At 32.0% G+C, this 18,702-nt stretch overlaps 1 protein-coding gene across 5 annotated transcripts in view; it reads left to right on the top strand.

The window, feature by feature from the left end:
• Cnksr2 (connector enhancer of kinase suppressor of Ras 2) overlaps positions 1-18,702 on the top strand; it is a 275,785-nt gene that overhangs the window by 20,119 nt on the left and 236,964 nt on the right. The window lies entirely within an intron of this gene.

The following is an 18,702-nucleotide window of genomic DNA, read 5'->3' as shown; positions in this document are numbered from 1 at the left end:
TGGTATTTCTGTTCTAAACAACTCTAATTGCATTTACTGTCCTTAGGAACTATTTCCTTTGCATTCCTGTTAATTTTTAGGTGTTGCATTTTTTAAGATGGCATTCTTTAAGAAAGACAAAATCATGTAACTTAATCACTTGAGAATGAACTGTGTCATTATGCACATTTTCTGATAGCTGCTGTCAAAGATGGAATAATAACATATTTTCTGCCACTGTCAGAAGTGTGGTCACCTCAGGACAGCAGTGACTCATACTTGTAGGGCTAGTAGGGAAAGTTCACATCATTGGCAGCCACCTGGGCTCTTCATGTTCCATGGCAAATGGCAAATTGGCACATGATGTAACTGAAATGTTTCTCAAATGTCTAAGTTCCAGGAAAAATTAACTTTAAGAAGTGTAAAAACTGAAATCCATGACTTATATTGAACCAACAGTTTTGAATTCTTAATTTAGTTATGCTTGTTTTACAAATTTGTTTTGTGTTTTATTTTAAATTTTAATGGTAATGATATGTTAAAATTAAAGAACTCAGAAATTGAATCTTGTTCCTCTGTCCCCCACCCCCATGCTGGGGATTGAACCCATGGCCTCACCCATTCTAGGCAAGCACTCTACCACTGAGATACACCCCTCCCCACTTTGTTCCTATTTTTATTTTTAATGTGGTAACCAGTCTCACAAAACCAGTCTCAACAACCCAGGTATCACTGGAATATGACCCATTTTTTCCCATCTGAATATATACAGTTGTACATTTAACCTAAAAGTTTGATGACTTCTAATTTGTACATATATCTAAAGCCCTTAATTATTTTACAGAACAGTAATGCAATAGTAGAAAACTTGGTTGATCATCAGTGATAAATACCAGTAAAATATGGCACTGTAGAAACTGCCTACCTCCAACTACTTAAATTATTTTCAAGCATAAATATTGTTCTAAGGATGTTTTATTAATATGATCATCAGCGTCTCTATGGTTAAAATAAGCACCTTCCATAAAACAAAGAAAACCTTTAATCGAATGAACTCTTCTTGAATGTATGTCTTCAAGTTAAAACTTTTTTATATTTTTATATAAAAGTTTATTGTATAACCTTCAAATGAAAGAAAATTTATTTTGTAGATGGTTTTCCTCTATCTGTAGTCTTGCTTGAAACACATAACTTTCTAATAACAGCACTCTTTCTGTAAGTTTGGTCAATATTTTTGTTTGTATATGTGTTTGAATTTTTATAGTAAAATGTGATATTTAACAACCTACACAATTAGTTTTTTTAAAAATTGCTGTAGACATTGGAGTCTACCATAAAAGCCTATTAGGGCAGTACAGTTATTCTTTCCCTTAGGTAATCATAATGTACTCATTCTGAGCTTTATCTGAATTTTTAAAAGTTTTAAGTCATAGTGGCTTGTGCTTCTGAATAATAGACCACTCAGAGCTGTCCACCATGACCATTGTATAACTACCTCTCTCTAGCATAAACAGTTACTGTATTACATTGAGAGAAAATATAATCTTTAAAGACAAATCAATCTAGATTTAATTTCTAGTTTGTTACTTATTGACCTAATGGATTTGGACAAACAATAACCTCTTTGAGTTTCAGTTTTCTTATTTTTAAAGTAAAGGAATAACACCTCTCAAAGGACCTCCAGTCTCCTGTAGGTGTCTTTTCCACACACAATTCAGATAGAGCACCAATCTCCAAAATTTATAAATAACTTACAAAACTTTACACCAAAAATACAAAAAAACCAATCAATAAATGGGCCAAGGAACTGGACAGATACTTTAAAAAGAAGATATATAGGCAATTAATAAATATATGAAAAAGTGTTCAACATCTCTAGTAATGAGAGAAATACAGATTTAAACAACTCTAGGATTTCATCTTACTCCAGTTAGAAAGGCTATTATCAAGAACACAATAATAGATTTTGGCGTGGATGTGGGGAAAAAGACATACTTTTACATTGCTGGTGGAGTTGCAAATTAGTGCAGCCACTCTGGAAAGCAGTATGGAGAATCCTCAGAAAACTTTGAATGGACCCACCTTTTGATCCAGTTATCCCACTCCTTGGTTTATACCCAAGGGACTTAAAATCAGCAAACTACAGTAACACAGCCACATCAATGTTTATAGCAGCCCAGTTCACAATAACTAGATTGTGGAACTAATCTAGATGCCCTTCAAAAGATGAATGGATAAAGAAACTGTATATATATATATATATATATATATATATATATATATATATATATACACACACACACACACTCTCAATGGAATATTATTCAACCATAAAGAAGAATAATATTATGGCACTTGCAGATAAATGGATGGAATTGGAGAATTATCATGCTAAGTGAAATAAGCCAATCCCCAAAAACCAAAGACCAAATGTTTTCCCTGACAAGTGGAGAATGATACATAATGGGAGTGGGGTGTGGGGTGTGAGAAGAATGGAGAAACTTTAGATTACATAGGAGGGAAATGAGAAGGAAGTGGATATGAAAAATAGTGGAATGAGACAGATATCAATTACCCTATGTACACGTATGATTACACAAATGGTACAAATCTACATCATGTGTAACCATACAAATGAAAGAATGTACTCCATTTGCATACAGTAAATCAAAATACAGTCTGTAAAAAAAAATTAAAAAAAGAATTAACACCTCAAAGAGTACTAAGGTTTATTATGAATAATCTATGTAAAAGATGTGTCATAGTTACTACCACTTAGTACATTCTAAATAAATATTGGCTATTAGTAGTAGAAGTACTACCACCAATTCTACCTATAAAGGAGGATTGTAGTCAGGTTGATAATGAATACAAAGATCATAGTAGGAGCTGGAAAAGTATTGGTTATCATTATTGCTACCATTAGGCGTCATGCCAGTAGCCCACAATAAATTAATGCCACAATCGAAGCTGAATGTAAATAATTAGATATTTTTGAGCCATTCCAATATAACTTCCCTGAAATTATACAATGAAAATAGAGAAAAATAGAAGATTATTGAGAAAATTAAAATAGAAATAAAGATTCCATTGCCAAAAATGTATAGCTCACCCAACATGGAATAATAAAATAACTTCCAATTATGCAAACTTAAATAATTAGATGATTCTATCCTCACCATTTAATAAAATGTCATACTTCTAAAATATAGAATCCCACATATTTTCATTTGGTTATACATAGTATTTTACTAGAACTTAGCAATGTCTGAGTTTCAGAAGACTTCAATGGTATTTGGAACTTGGGCACAATAAATATTTGTCAAACGATGAAATCACCCTAAAAGATAATGCCTCATCTCAGAGAAATATTCTTTCTTTTAAATTTTTCGTCACACATAAATTTAGGGAAAGGACTAATAGTATTCTGTGTCCTTTTCCTTCTCTTTTGTCTGTTTCAAGAACTAATAAATATTTTATTTAAAGATCATAGATTTCCCTTTTATCTGTTTGTATAGATTAAACATTTTTATTGAAAACTTTTCTTCTATAAGCTAAAAGTTCAAAGTTGTTGCCTTAATGAAAAGACAGTTCAAAATATAGAAAGAAAGTATCATTTTATATTAATAAATTATCTAAATTCTTCTTGGACAAACTCATCTAAATTTTAGAGAGTTCATGGATGAGACACAGTGTGGACAAAAGATAATATTTTACAACTTTTATGTTTCAGTCATTCCTTTCTTAGCCCCTTACAAGTGTTTTCCTTTATAGTCTTTTGGTCTTGAAATTTAAATACACAGCTATATCTTGTTCAAACTTGTTCCTTTTGGTCAAGATGTATCTTTTTGAGCAGTGATTCCTTAAATTAGGAATTCTATTATAAACAAGGATTTTAGGGATGTAAATAGTATTAAAATGAATGAGCTTAGAAAACTGTGTTAAGAAATGTTTAGGAGAAAGTAAAATGATTGGGTAGCCCACTCTAAGGATAGTCTTAGAACTGAAAATTTTAAGTGTAAACAGCAACCTTTTTGTGGTAAAAAGAGTGGATCTTAAAATAAAATGTATGAGTTCATATTTTTTGTTAGTGATGTAAATCTACAAACATTTAACCAAAATGTTGATGACATGTGCTTCAAAGATCTGAATCAGAAATAATTCATTTTAATTCTTTTAAAAACCAGACAAATATAATTTCTGGGTTTTGAATACATCATTTTTCGATGGCCTATTTTTGCCCTTTTTCCTTTCATAATTATGTAGTCATGATATGTGTCTGTGTATATGTGTGTATTTCTCTGCCTATTAAACAGTGTACTAAGTCCTATTATAGAAACCTATACAACATGTAACAGTCTCTATATTTAGCTAAATTTCACCTTTAGAATCAGTCAGAGCAAACATTTTCTTTTACTGCCTTTGTTTAGATCGCTGTGTATCTCATTCTGGAAAAAGCAAAGAGAAATGATATAACCTTTGCTCTTGAGAGACTTTTACTCTATAATAAATATGAAACTATATAATTGTACAAATAGTAACCATTTAGTGCCTACTGAAAGTCAGTTACTGTTCATATTTTAAGGACTTAATTTGTACTTTGCAGCAACATCTCTAGGATAGATGTTGTTAACCAAGTTCAAAGATGAGAATTAAGTTAAATGACTCTATGATAAATGACAGATTTTGGATTTGAAACCAGGCCCATCTGACTCTAAATTCCTCACCATACATTTTCTCTGAATCATATGACCTCCCAAATTAAGTAAGAATTCTACCTAATAGTGACCTTTATTTTTCTTTAGTTCATCTTACCTGAGTTTGAAGAATTGCTTTTCTGGTGATAACAAAAAAGGCAAAAACAGGGCTGACACATCCCATATATGATGTGCAGATTAGCAGTACACAAACCATGTAACTTTTTGTGGTATCCTTGAATAAGTAAGGACATAGAGTTGAAAGCCTAGTGCAAATAAAAGGAAACTTCATAAAGATCCTGGTTTGTTTATTCAAGAAAATTTAGAAAATTAGAAATCATTAATATTTTCAAATGATTTATGTTCATATTTAGTTAAGTAATGCAAATGTTTATGTCAAAGGCTATATTTGAATTTTCGATACTTAGCAAATTCATTATTTTAGAAGAAAACTTTTTGTTTGTAGTACCAAAATTGAACACAGAGCCTTATACTTGCTAGGCAAGTACTCTACCACTGAGCTACATCCCAAACCCAGAAGAAAACTTAATATTTATATGATTTTTCATTTTTTAACCTAGCAACTAATCTGAAATTTTAGAGGCAAATGTGAACATATGTTACATTACAACATTACACCAATAAAAATACATTCTTAATATCCTAGAACATGAAACCAGTTGAAATTTAGTGAGCTTTTAAATATTTATGCTAAGAGAAGGTCATGCTATAATAGTGAACAGTGGAATTCTCATTTTTTGACAGAATTTAAGTTTTGTGCTTTGTTTGCCATCCTAATTATGCTTAGGATATAATTCTTAATTTATTGAATCCTTAATCTTATGATTGAGTCAAACCTTTTAAACAAGTACATGAAGCCTATACCTATAGACAAGAAGAGTCAGGAAAACAATGAAAAACTGTAATGGAAGATTATCTTTACCATACATTAAAGCATTATAAAGCCTCTATAATAATAGTATGATGTTGGCCTATAAACAGACAAAATACCAGTGGAATAGAATAGAAAACCCAGAACTAGTATCTGGCTCATTTAGAAATTTACTATATGATACAGGTGGCATCTCCAATTTCAGGGGATAAAAGAGATTTTTTCATAAATGGTGAAATTTGTTCATTGTGCTTAGACAACTGGAGAGGCAATCTGGAGAAAGATAAAATTAGATCTATACCTTGCATCACACAAGAATAACCTCCAAGTGGATTAGAAGCCTAACTGAAAGAAAATGGAGTCACAAAAATACTAGGAAAAAAACATGATTCTAACCTTGGCATATTTTTTAAAGCAATTTCCCATAAAGTAGGAAGAGGTCCTTTTCATATGGCAGGTTTTTCTGCCTTGATTTTCAGATATGATCATTTATAGGTAACAAGAATAGGGAAAATTTGTTATTCATCAGTATTCTCAATCTTATCACCAGTATATTTATTTTCTTTGAAACATCATTACCAAAATTAGAAACTCATACTGTTTATACTTTCTAAAACAGTGGACTCACTCCCATGATATATTTGTATACATTAGCAGTTCTGTCCCTGATTTTTTATATGAACTTTATTATTAAGTTGCCTACCTCCATAAAACATTAAAGACAACTCAGATTCTATGATGAGAGGCAGGGAAGGTATGTTAAATACTACCATGACTGTGGTTGATGACTGTAAAGGTGAGTTATAGAAAAAAGGAGTTAACTGCTGATTCTTTACTACATAAAAATTTTAAAAGAAAAAAATTACAGGAAATTCAAAGAAACCCAACAAAACTAACTTTAAATTTATGTTGAATTTTAAAATAAAGCAGAAAGGATATTCATTATATAAGCATATATTAAATATTTCTTGTGGATTTGGTTCTGCTCTGGAAGTACAGAAGTAGCATATAGTCCCATAACTGATCTTAGTGTCTGATTATTAAAGGCAGAGCTATATCCTAAATAAGGGTTTTTATATTGATCCCAATGTGTGAGTGTTAATTCTTTCTACACTTACTGTATTAAATTTCACTTAAGTCACATACTACTTGTCAGAAAAAAAATGGTGAACTGTGGTATATTTTAAATAACTACTTCCAATAAATAGCATTGTTGCAACCTGCACAACAATTTATTCAGGGGTAACTGAACCAATCGATGTACGGATGGAGAAAAGACAGACACACGAACAGAGATAAAACTGGTGCTTGGTGGTTCAGCCAACTTCTGATGGAGAAAGAGTGACCATGAGCAAGCTCAGCACATTTATTATATGTTTATCATTAAAACGGTTATTATGGGTAAGTTTCTTCATAGCAGGTAGAGTCAAGGTCATGAGTATAAGCAGCCCGATTGTGATTATCAGCTTGCGCCCATAACTTTCTACCCCCAAGCAGTTGGTGTCTGAAATTCAAAGTTAAAAACTAAATAGCTCTGTGGCTGGCACAGAATCTCCTATTGAACAGTGTTGTCACCGTAGCAACCGGGCTGTCTCTTCACTTTTACATGGAGAGTTCTTCAGAGGGGAATCATAGGACAGTTCAAAACCCATAGTTCAGTCACCATTTCCAACATAGCATTTTGTAACAAACTGTTTTATGTGGGATCTTTTATTGTAGTTCTATTTTCACAAAGAGAAACCTGCAACAACATGTACACAAAGTAAACTAGATTGCAATAATAACTTAATTAGTTAAAAGAACCACACAACACTTAATCACTAACCTTTCATAGAAATTGCTTAGAACTAAAAATTTAAAAAATGGAAAAGTCTATTCTCGGATCCATATGCAAGAAGTGCAACATACTTCTATAAGAAACAGTGACTTACTAAACAGTAACTTCTTAAAGAGGAAAGAGGGAAAATGAGATTTTTATAAGGAGCTAAGGCTCATGTGTGTAATTGTTTTAAAAATCCCCTAGGTGTCTTTTATCAGAAAAATATTTAATTTTAATGTCACAACTGTCATTGTTTTCCATTTTATGGTTACTCAGTGATATATCTTGCTTAGAAAGAACTTTCCCAATATTGTATAAAACTTTTCCTGTATTTTGTTCCAGTACTTACACATATATACCTTCATTTAGCTTGTTAATATGAATTTTTTAAAATGTATAATATATGGTATGGGTTTAGACTTTATTATTTTTGCTCAAATGGATAGCCAGTTGTTCTGTCTCAACTTATCATTTTCTAATTTCAATGCCATTTTGAATTATTGTCACTTTTTTAGAACTTCAGCTGTCTGGCAAGGTTCCTTCACCTTCATGTTTTGCTTTTTCAAATACTTCTTAGTTATTGCCATTTTTCCTCTTATATGAAATATAGGCTCAATTTGTCATGTTTCTTACCAGAAAACCTCATAGGATCTTCCCCGGGATTGCACTGAGTTTTTAGGTCAATTTAGGGAAAATTAATATCTGTACACTATTGACTTGTCTTATTGAGACATGATGTATCATTCCTTATTTGGATTTTTAAAATATCTTTTAGGGAAATTTGGTAGCTTTCAAAAATATTGTTTCTTCTTAGGTTTATTTCTAGTTTGTTGTTTTTATTTCTATTGTGAATGAAATTTTAAAATTCTATTTTTAGTTGGTTTTTCTGTGTATAAGGAAGTTATCATGTACTGTTCTTGTATTTGACCACGTTAATAAACTTTAAGTCTCATAGTTTTTCAGTTGATTTCCTGAAAATTTTAAGTAATCATTTTATGCATTCTTGGTAGTTTTTCTCATCAAACATCACCTTTACTCTTTTCCTGCTTTTTGGCATTTGCTAGGATCACTGCTCAATGTTAAATATTCTTGACCCTTGACCCTTGAATGAATGCTTCAGTTTCAACTACTGATCATGATGATTCTAAATTGATTTAAATGTGCTTCTGAATGTGATGGGGTGGTTAATATATTAATGTTTAAATTTGTAATTGTTTTGTAATTTTAAAAAAGTAAACAATATTTGTGTGAATCCAAACATTTGGTATTAGAAAGGTTAGTTTAGGAAGTGATAAGTAGGGGTGGGAGGCGTGGGGGGAAAGAACAAATAACAGAATGACTCAAACACCATTACCCTATGTAAATGTATGATTACACAAATGGTATGCCTTTACTTCATGTACAAACAGAGAAACAACATCTATCCCATTTGTTTACAATAAAAATAAATTCAAAAAAAGGAAGTAATAAGTAAGTGTTTCTGAGCCTTAAGGGTTTTCTTCCTGATATCTAAGAAGAAAATTTATGCAGAGGATGATTTTTAAATTTTTATTCGAATCTAGTAACTTAGTTTATAAACTAATGAACTTTCAGTAAAAATAAAAATTCTAATAAAAATGTAGTTTTAGGTATAGAAAGTCTAATTCTATTTTGAACAGATGATATCAGTTTATACTGATGAAATGATTAACATTTTTATTATTGAACTATTAGAACATCTAAATCTGTGCCTCCATTATTTAGAAATATTCTGAAAATAACTTAAGAGATATCCCTCTGGAAATTCTTAAAGCAAGCCTCTGAAAAGTAAAAAAAAAATAATAATAATAAAAATAAAAAAGTGAACAAGTGAAGAAGTGGTACTGCTGGACCATTCCCATTTGGGTTGAAGAGTATTTGATTAAGGTTCTTTTCTAGCCTTCTGTTCCTTGTGTCAAGATAAGAAGGAGTAGGAGAGTTGTTATCATGTTTCTGTTAGTTTGTAGAAATCATGATCTCAATTACAAGTTTGTTATCTTGAGGTCTTCCAAATCTACAAGGAATATTATTCCTGTTGTCAAAGTACAGATCACCTTCCCCATACATATTTCGATGAAATTTGTATGTAATTAGCTAATGTAAGACATGTTGTTTAAAAAACAAATTGTAAATGTTATATTCCTCTTTTTTCCCTTAATGATTAAACCATATAAGAACCATAAGTTAAAAAGTTTGATTCAGCTCCTTATTGTAACAGTTGTTGAATTGTTGAATTTGAAGCATTACTACATCACAGTTGTAACATAATACTCCCATTTGACACACTTGGTCAAAGCTTTTAGTTTTTGGAATCGAGATTAGAATTATGTTATTTCTAAAATAAATCTCAGAACTGTAAGACATTTGGAAACAAATGTAGAACTGTAGTTAATGTTGTACTATGAAGAATTATTAGAAGGTTGAAATGAAGGACAAAGAAAATAAATCTTATTACTGAAGAGCTATATGTAATTTAGGTGTTCATTAACTGCCTAAGGTTGATCTACTTAATGTCGAGGCTGGAGTATACTGCATGTGTTAGAGAATAGATGCCAAAGTAAAGCATTGGGGTAGTTAAGACAGAAATACACTGGCCATATTTCCTTCCAAAGAGGACCACTTTCTCAAAATCAGTAATTTCTATTTCCTATGCTAGACTTTTTAAAAAAGATTGTTTATTCATTTTTATTATTGATTCCTTTTAGTTATGCATGACAGTAGAATCCATTTTGACATAATTATACAAGCATGGAATATGTGTTGTTCTAATTCAGATCCCATACCTCTCCTTCCCCTTCCCTCCCCCACCCCTGGCTCCCTTCCTTCTACTGATTTTTCTGCCATTTACCCATAGTTATTTTTTAAATTAATTTCTTGTTCATGTACACATTGGTGAGCTTCACTGTGGTATATTCATGTATGTACATAGGAAACTTTTAGGATTTTTTGTTTTATTGTGTTCTCAAAACCCCCTCCTATTCAAGCAGATGAGTCCCCTCCTATTCAAGCAGAAACAATTTTGATGTTTTTTCCTTCCTTTTTGAGATTTGGGATTGCCATGAAAAGTAATGAAATTAGCTCTTTTTATATAAAACATTTCCTGGGATGACATGACTCAAGTTTTGAATAGAAATGCAAGGTTCTCTTTTGAATTCTTTACCCTTTTTGGATTATAGCACTGGGAAGTCAGGTTCAGAGTGTTTTGTTCATAACTAGAAGTGTATAAAACTTTAACAGGAGTTTAAAGTCGACTTTATCATTATTGAATGAATCATACTTTTCTTACATGACTTTTAATCTGTGATACTATAACCAAAGGGAACATGTTTCCAGGGTAGATGCTGACAATAAAAAGTAATTATAGGTTTTCTTCCATTGTTATATATTTTAGTATATTTCTTATTTTCTTTCTTGAAATGAAAAGTTCTAATTCACTGTAAGTTCCTTAGACTTTTTTTCCATTTCTGGAAAAATACTTTAGAATTCAGTAGCCTGTTGTTTAAAGTTATTGTGAAGACTGGTCAGCAGGGCCAGGGAAGTAGCTTAATGGTAGAGTGCTTGCATAGCATGCTCAAGGCCTTTGGTTCAGTTCTTAGTACTGCAAAAAAAAAAAAGTAAGTTTTTTTTAAAATAAAATTATCATAACTAGTGAACTATAGTGCCTTTGGAAAAAGAGAAGTTTAATTTAGCTATAAAATTAAAGTAGGCAATATTAATCTTTCTCATATGTTAATTTTTGAATACCTACCATTATTTTCTATAGTTTTCATCATGATTATATGTAATTCTTATCAAAGTTAGCAAAGTATTACAGAAAATAACCTCTCTGTGGTTATTCAAGATATCTTTAGTAAGTTTCGTGGTTCCTTTCTCAGGTTGATTTATAGCTGTCTTTAGTGTAGGCGTCTGTAGTAGGCAGTGGTAGTATATTTATATGCATGCAAATCTTGCATCCCCCGGGGTCTTTTCGTTGAAATTCACCAATGGAGAAATTTGGGATTCATTTGAAATAAAATCTCTGCTTAAAGATTGTTTGCACAGCTGCTTTTAGGCAGTGACCAAAGTCTCATAGGAGAGTGAGTCAATACACTCTTGTGGGGCTAAGCTCAGAAGTTTCTTGAGTAGTACTTTACAAAATATAAAGTCATCACATATGTTGGGTCTCTGCCCTTACCCTTGCCCTAACCTCTTCACATTCTTTTTCTTTTTGTCTCCTTTTCCTAGAAGACGAGTTAGTTATTCTTTATGTCTTATGGAGATGATTTAAAAAATTTATTTTTGTCTTCTCATATGATGTATCCAGTTATCATAGAATTATTTTATGTTAGTTTTTAAATTGTAAGACTTAATCAAACCTGAAGGCTGTGTGTCTTCCCCTTCTTTTATAAACTCCTGTTTATGAAACTAGGTTTTTGAGCAGTAATTTAATCAGGAGAATCATAAGAACATTAAGCTCCATTAACTGTTGGACTGCCAACAGTATGAATGTAGTATTAAATTATGACTTGGACTTTGTAAATGTCATTGAAAAGTTAGTCCTTAAATTCCTGGCAAGCAAGTTCAGTCTGCTAAGAAACAGATGTTATGGAGGTTAATTTGTGACTGGAGGAGCAATATTGCCTCTCTGGTAAGAACTGAGTGCAAGATTTTTTTTTTAAATGTGGGTCTGTCAAATTGTTTCTCTGACACTGTATTAGCCAAGGTTCTGATATCTGCCCCACCCCATTCTGATTCATATGCATTTCCACAGAGTTTTTCCTCCTTCCTTTCTGATTTTCAGGCATTTTCTATTCTGACCCACTTGTAGGAATTTGGATTCCTCAGGGAACCAAGGGAAAGATCACTAACTAACATCTTCAGGTTTGATTGTCCAATGGACATTGATTGTAGTAGAATGCTGTCATGCTGCAGGAGAATTTTATTGAACAGAGAGGAATTATAAAAAGAATTAAAAGACTCATATTTTTGGAGCTCTTTGAGAAATGCTTTATGATAAGGAACATGAATTCCTATTGTATGTGGTTTCTTTTCCTTTTTCAAAAAAAGTCCACTGTATCTTTTTATAATTATTGACAATATTGTGAAGGATGAGACTAATTATTGCTAAATTAGGCTGGTGAATTTCTCCTCAGACTTTGCTTTTTGAAAAATTAGGAGGTGTTCTGAATAACTATCCTTAAAACATGCAATTAGGGATTTATTCAAATAGATTTAGTTTGAAATAGTTTTCGATCCACTACTTGTCTAGCTTACAACATAAGAAATTTGTTTCTTTGTGGTCTATAAATTTATGGCAAATATTTGTTGATTCTTGGGTATTAGTATATATATTTCTTAATTGGGGCTGTCCAAAAAGGGCATGATTAGATATTGAGAAATGTACGCCTAATTAGTGTGTGTGTATTTTCAGTCCTTGTTATTGTCCTATTTGATGATAACCTCATCACTTTTTGAAAAACATCAATTCTCTTTTTGCTTTGGACACACCTTGATGTAGTAATGTCCATTGTTATTTCAGAGCATGTTAGAAACATAAATCTCAGACCCCACCCAAGACCAACTGAATCAAAACCTACAGTTTAATCAGATCCCTATGTTGGGGGCTGTGCCATGTGGGCTGTGCCAAGATGGCGCCTGGCAGCCAGCCAGAAGTTGTTTTGGTCACATCGGCAGTGAGGAGGTTAATTAACATAAGCACACTCAGGTGCTTTGTCATTGGCCGTATTCAATTAAGTCCATGCATACAGTGCATGCACATGTGTTCTCCAGTGCTCCTGATCGTGCCTGCTTGTTTTGACCTTTACCATGATTGGGCAGCTGGCTCCTCTCCTGATCTTCACATAATTGGCGTCAGCCCTACCCTTCACCTCCTGGAGGAGATATGAGCCGGCTCTCCTTGAGCACCAGGGTCCCAGGTTCCAGGTTCCAGGTTCCAGGTTCTGGTTCTGGTTCTGGTTCTGGTTCCCGGGTTTCCTGAATCTACAATAAACCTTTCTGAATTCAAGAGCCTCGCTATTCGTTTGTCTCCCAAGCCAAATTGACTCCGCTGGACAGCATCACCCTAGATATTTTGTATACACATAAATTTTGAGAAGCTATGGAAAAATAACTTTGTTTTTGAGCTATTAAAATTATTTTGAGGATGTCTTGTGAATGCTAGGGGAGAATAAGGTATTCAAATTAACACATTTTCCTTGGTCAAGGAGAATTTAACCATAGACTATTGAAAATTGGTTATTAATTTGTGTGATCTTACATCTTGATTCTGATACATGAATCAAAAAATATAAAATTGAATATAATCACTTTTTTAGGCAACCTGTCAGAAATAGCTGTTAGATGTATGATTCTTTTTATCCTGATAATAAGTCCTTACATGTGATAAAAGGCAAGCATTCATAGCTTTATTTTAATTTTAGTATTCATTAATTGATAATTTAGTAATTAAATGACAAATACATGTTGACTGAAATTTACATGTGGCCTAATGGTTTAGAAACTGTTTTAAGAGTCACCAAAATTATAAAACACAGAAGGGTGTGAGAGTGTGTGTGTGTGTGTGTGTGTGTGTGTGTGTGTATGCATGCTTGACTGCATGAAATTATTGAATTGGTAATAATGTTGACATTCACTATGGTTGATTCAAAATGATGAATAAGCCTGTTTTGTATTGGGGAAGGATCAAAGGAAATGTATTAAGACTAGGTTTAATAGTGGATGGGGCTTTTTGTTTCTGCAGTTGTTTTTATGCTAGAGCTTTCTTTTGTGGAATTTATTTCAGAATTAGTTGTGTATATCTGAATTAAAATGGCTGATTGTAATTAGTAAAGGCAATTTTTACTTCTGTGTTAATATGCTGCTTTTCTACAATCACCATTTTAATAGATGTTTCTACCTTTTACCACAGTTTTCTGTTGATTGCAATTTCTTATTCAGCAGATCATGGGTATAGTACTAAAGAATGCATGAAACAAGTTCTACTTGTAGGTCTTTTCCTTAATTTACCTTACAGTAAACAGTGAGGGGGTTTGTAGATAGCCTCAGTGGAATAAAATTGCCAGAGAAAAGACATTCTTGGAAAAAGCTGTATGCTTCAACACATGTAGCTGAAATAGCTGATCAAGTAAAGATGCCAAGTCTAAAGATTAGTTCCTGCCAAAGATTACCTTTTCTTTGAGAGGAGTCAGAGTGGTCACAAGTCACTGTTCCACATGTGGAAGACAGAAAATTTTTTCAGAATACAATATTTAGTCACATGCTGGCCATATTTTATTTAATGCCTCATACTCTTCATCTTATTCCTTCTTCTGGGTCTTTGCTATTTCCAGGATCTAATGCTTTTCACTCTCTTTCTCTAGTTGACTCCTTTTCATCTCTAAACCTGAGTTCTTCCCATACTTTGTCCTTCAATAACGTCTTAGGGTTGTTTATGTGATTCCATTATTAATGTGCTTCTCTCCCAATAAACTATTAGCTTCATGAAGTCAGGGACCAAGTGCATTTCTGTTCAATTTTTTATCTCTTCTCCCTAAAATAATGATTAGCTCATAAGTAGACATTCAAACAACATTTATTAAATGAATAAATGAAAGTTTATGAGGAATTGGAGTTGTATAATAGGAATCCTGATATTGGGGATAAGAATGAAGAGGTTCCAGAGGAAAAATATATGGAGATGTATGTTGTAGAAGTATAAGAAATAGGCAATTGCTAACTTAGGAACCAGATTTAAATCTAAGAAGACCAAGAACATCATGGAAGCCTGAAACCAAGACAAGCTAAGATTTAGACATATCCCCAGAAGCAAAATTGGATCAATAAAATTTGCCCTTTTCAATGGCATGGCTCCAGGGTTGTCCCCATCATCCTCACACATACATAGGAGACATGTCCCTCCTGCCCATGGGCCTGTTGTCCCTAGAGAATATCTTTCCCAGCATTCTGACGAAGATGATTGATTAATACTTTATGACACTTGTTTTTGAAATTCGTCAGGATATTTTTATACATTCTTTTACCCTTGGTATTGCTGTTTACATATGTACCAAGTGTACAACTTTGGGCATATCTTTATATGCAATATTATTTAGACATTAAATGAAACTATTTAAAAAGATGAAAACTATATTAAGTTGTGTCAGAATTAGGCAAATCATTTTTTCATGATGCATTAACATTGGTTGAGACATATTGATGAACTTCATGTAAAATATACTAAATTTAGTATATCACAGCCCTTGATGCATTCTTTGTACTCAACTAGAAAGAAAAATTGTATTTCTATTAGAGAAATTAAATTACATATAAGCATTGCATTAGTAATCAGATATAAAATAATAGCTGTGGCTTTGTAGCAAATTTAGGCTAATTAAGGTTAATCTGCTTAATTTGCATATTTTTATTATGGTACAACATACATGATACAAAATTTGCCATTTATTCACTATTATTTTTTAAATTATAAAATATGCATAATATCACATATACTGTCCTAACCATTTTTAAGTGTTCAGTGGTGTTAAACAGATTCACATTTTTGTGCTGCCACCACCACTATTTTCAGAATTTTTTTAATTTTGCAAAACTGAAACTCTATACCTATTAAACAACTCCCTGTTCCTCCTTTCTTTAGCCCCTGGTGTAACCCCCATTCTACTTTTTGTTTCTGTAAACTTGACTACTATACATACCTCTTATAAGTGGAATCATACAGTATTTGTCCTTTAGTAAATGAACTATTTCACTTGATATAGCCTCAAGATTCATCCATAGTACAGTATGTATCACCACTTCCTTTATTTTTAAGTTTGAATTAAAAGGCTTTTTGTGTAAACACCATATTTTCTTTATCCATTCATACCTTAATGTACAATTGGGTTGCACCCACCTTTTGCCTGTTGTAAATAATGCTGATATATAATATGGATGTACAAATATCTTTTCAAATCTCTGCATTCAGTTCTTTTGAGTATAGAGCTAGAAATGGAAATGCTAGATTCTATGGTAACCCTGATTGTTTTTAAAGACTTACCAAACCATTTTCCACAGTGACTGTGCCATTTTACACTCCCAGTAAAACTATACAAAGATTTCAGTTTCTCCCTATATTTATCAACTTTGTGTTTATTTTAATAGAAACCAAACTGTTGGGGAAGAGAGGTAGTATCTTATTGTGGTTTTCATTTTGCATTTCCCTTATGATTAGTGATGTTGTGCATTTTTCATGTGTTTATTGACTGTATGTATTTTTTGAAGAAATGTCTATTTAAGTTCTTTGTCCATTTTAACCCAGTATTGTTGTTGCAGTTGTTGAGTTGTAGAATTGTTTATGTACTGTGGAAATTAATCCTGTATCAGATATATGATATGTACAGTTTGCCCTTTCAACCTGCTTATAAGTGTCCTTTGATACACAAAAGTTTTTAATTGTGATAAGTTGAATGTATCTCTTTTTTCTCATGTTGCCTGTGACTTTTACTTTGTATTTTTCAAAAATCAAAGTCTGTAAATATGTTTTTCAAAACTAGTAGGACAATGGAAGTCTTCCATTTGAAATTGTCATATTAAATGAATGTATAGTATGTGTCTCCATAATATTTTAGGCATCCATTGACAAACTAATTCTCAAAAGATACTTCAAATAGAGCTTGCCTTTTCACTTGTTACCATTATAAAAAAGAAACCTTACTACCTATTTTCTCTATGGAATTAAAAACTGTTTTATAGGTTGTCACATCTTTAAAGACAATGAATATAAACATTTTCTACATGATAACTAGCTATTGTTGGGTATATAATGCAAAATATATTTAAATGTAATGTTATATTTTAATACATATATATTTATTTTTAAAAACATATTTCAGCTTTGCTATAGGGAACAGTCCAGTGATAACTTGTAGATATGTTATCAAAAGGGTTTATTGAAGGTGGTGTTCATTTTATCACATAAGGATTTCTTTCTGTGAGAAATCCTTTTGCTGACTTTAGGGTCAAGAATGGATAGACTTTTCTGAGAAACTGGCCTGCTTTTATCTAATGAGGGTTTTAAGCTATAGATGATTTCATTTCCTCTTCATGTTCACTGCTAGACAGTTTCAGGTTTATGTTCTAGTTCTGTTATAGTTCCTTCCACACCTTAACAAGTCTAGTAATCTTCTTTGCTATGGATTTTTTTGTATTACTTTAATTTTGACTCCCAATGTATTACTAACCATATTTCTCTTAACCATATTTTTCTTACATACTTTTATTTTGCACTACTCTACTGAATTTTATGTGTCTAAGTAACAATCAAATGCCTTTTGGTTCAAAGAATAATTTAATGTATATTTTAAACCACATCTTTGAGATTTTAAATGGAAAATAGAAAAGAAAATATTTTTGATGTAATGACTTTTGGTATAGTCCAGATGATCAGTGTAGAGTTTTGGAATCAATCCTTTCCATCTCTACCACATTTCTAAATCAGTGTAGTCTTTAAAAGCAGTAATTTGGAATCAGAGTCAGATAAACTTGACTTTAGACATTGACTTGCCATTTATAAACTGTGGAATCCTGGGCATGGTCCCTAAATCTCAGTTATCTTTAAAATAAATACAATGATATGAAATTCATAAAATTGTTTTAAGGATTAAATGAGAAAATAATTCTTATGTTCTTAAGACTAGTGCTTGATACACAATGAGCACAAAAATTAAATGGAAGACATTACTGCTACTCGGCATCAATGCTTTAGTTTGGAAAGAACAAAACTTTTGAAACCTTAGCCTTTTATAAAATAAATAAATAGAGTAATTGAGAACAGACCCAGAAAAAATTGTCCTTCCTTTTTCTATTTTATTTGGTTTTCTTGAGAATCCTTATGAAAACAAATTGTATACTACTTGCTATAGAGCTACTACTTGCTTGTTGGAAGGTAACTGAAAGATGGCATTGAAGAATATAAAGAAGAGGAGTTTCTCAGGTCAGCATAAACTGTATTGACTTCAGTTATCTAAGAACCGTTTGTGGTTTTTCCTTTCATTCATTTGAATGCAGCCTCTGATTGAATGCCAGTCAGTACTCTTAACTGTACTCAATTTATCAGTGTCTGCTGGCATGAAATTTAGTCCTTGCTAGTTTTAAAAATTTTTTTCTACATGGGAAGCCTTCACTTTCTTATTTCTCAATCCCTCCTCATCCCCATATGCTGTTTGACTTCTATTTCTATTGTTCTGATACTGTTCTGACATAAAGAACTGGTAATCTTTCCTCAGAGTATTTTCAGTCTTTATCTTATTGGGATGCTGTGTTGC

Source organism: Sciurus carolinensis, chromosome X, assembly GCF_902686445.1.
Source record: "Sciurus carolinensis chromosome X, mSciCar1.2, whole genome shotgun sequence".
Classification (NCBI taxonomy): Eukaryota; Metazoa; Chordata; class Mammalia; order Rodentia; family Sciuridae; genus Sciurus; species Sciurus carolinensis.
This window is presented reverse-complemented; position numbering and strand designations above follow the sequence as displayed.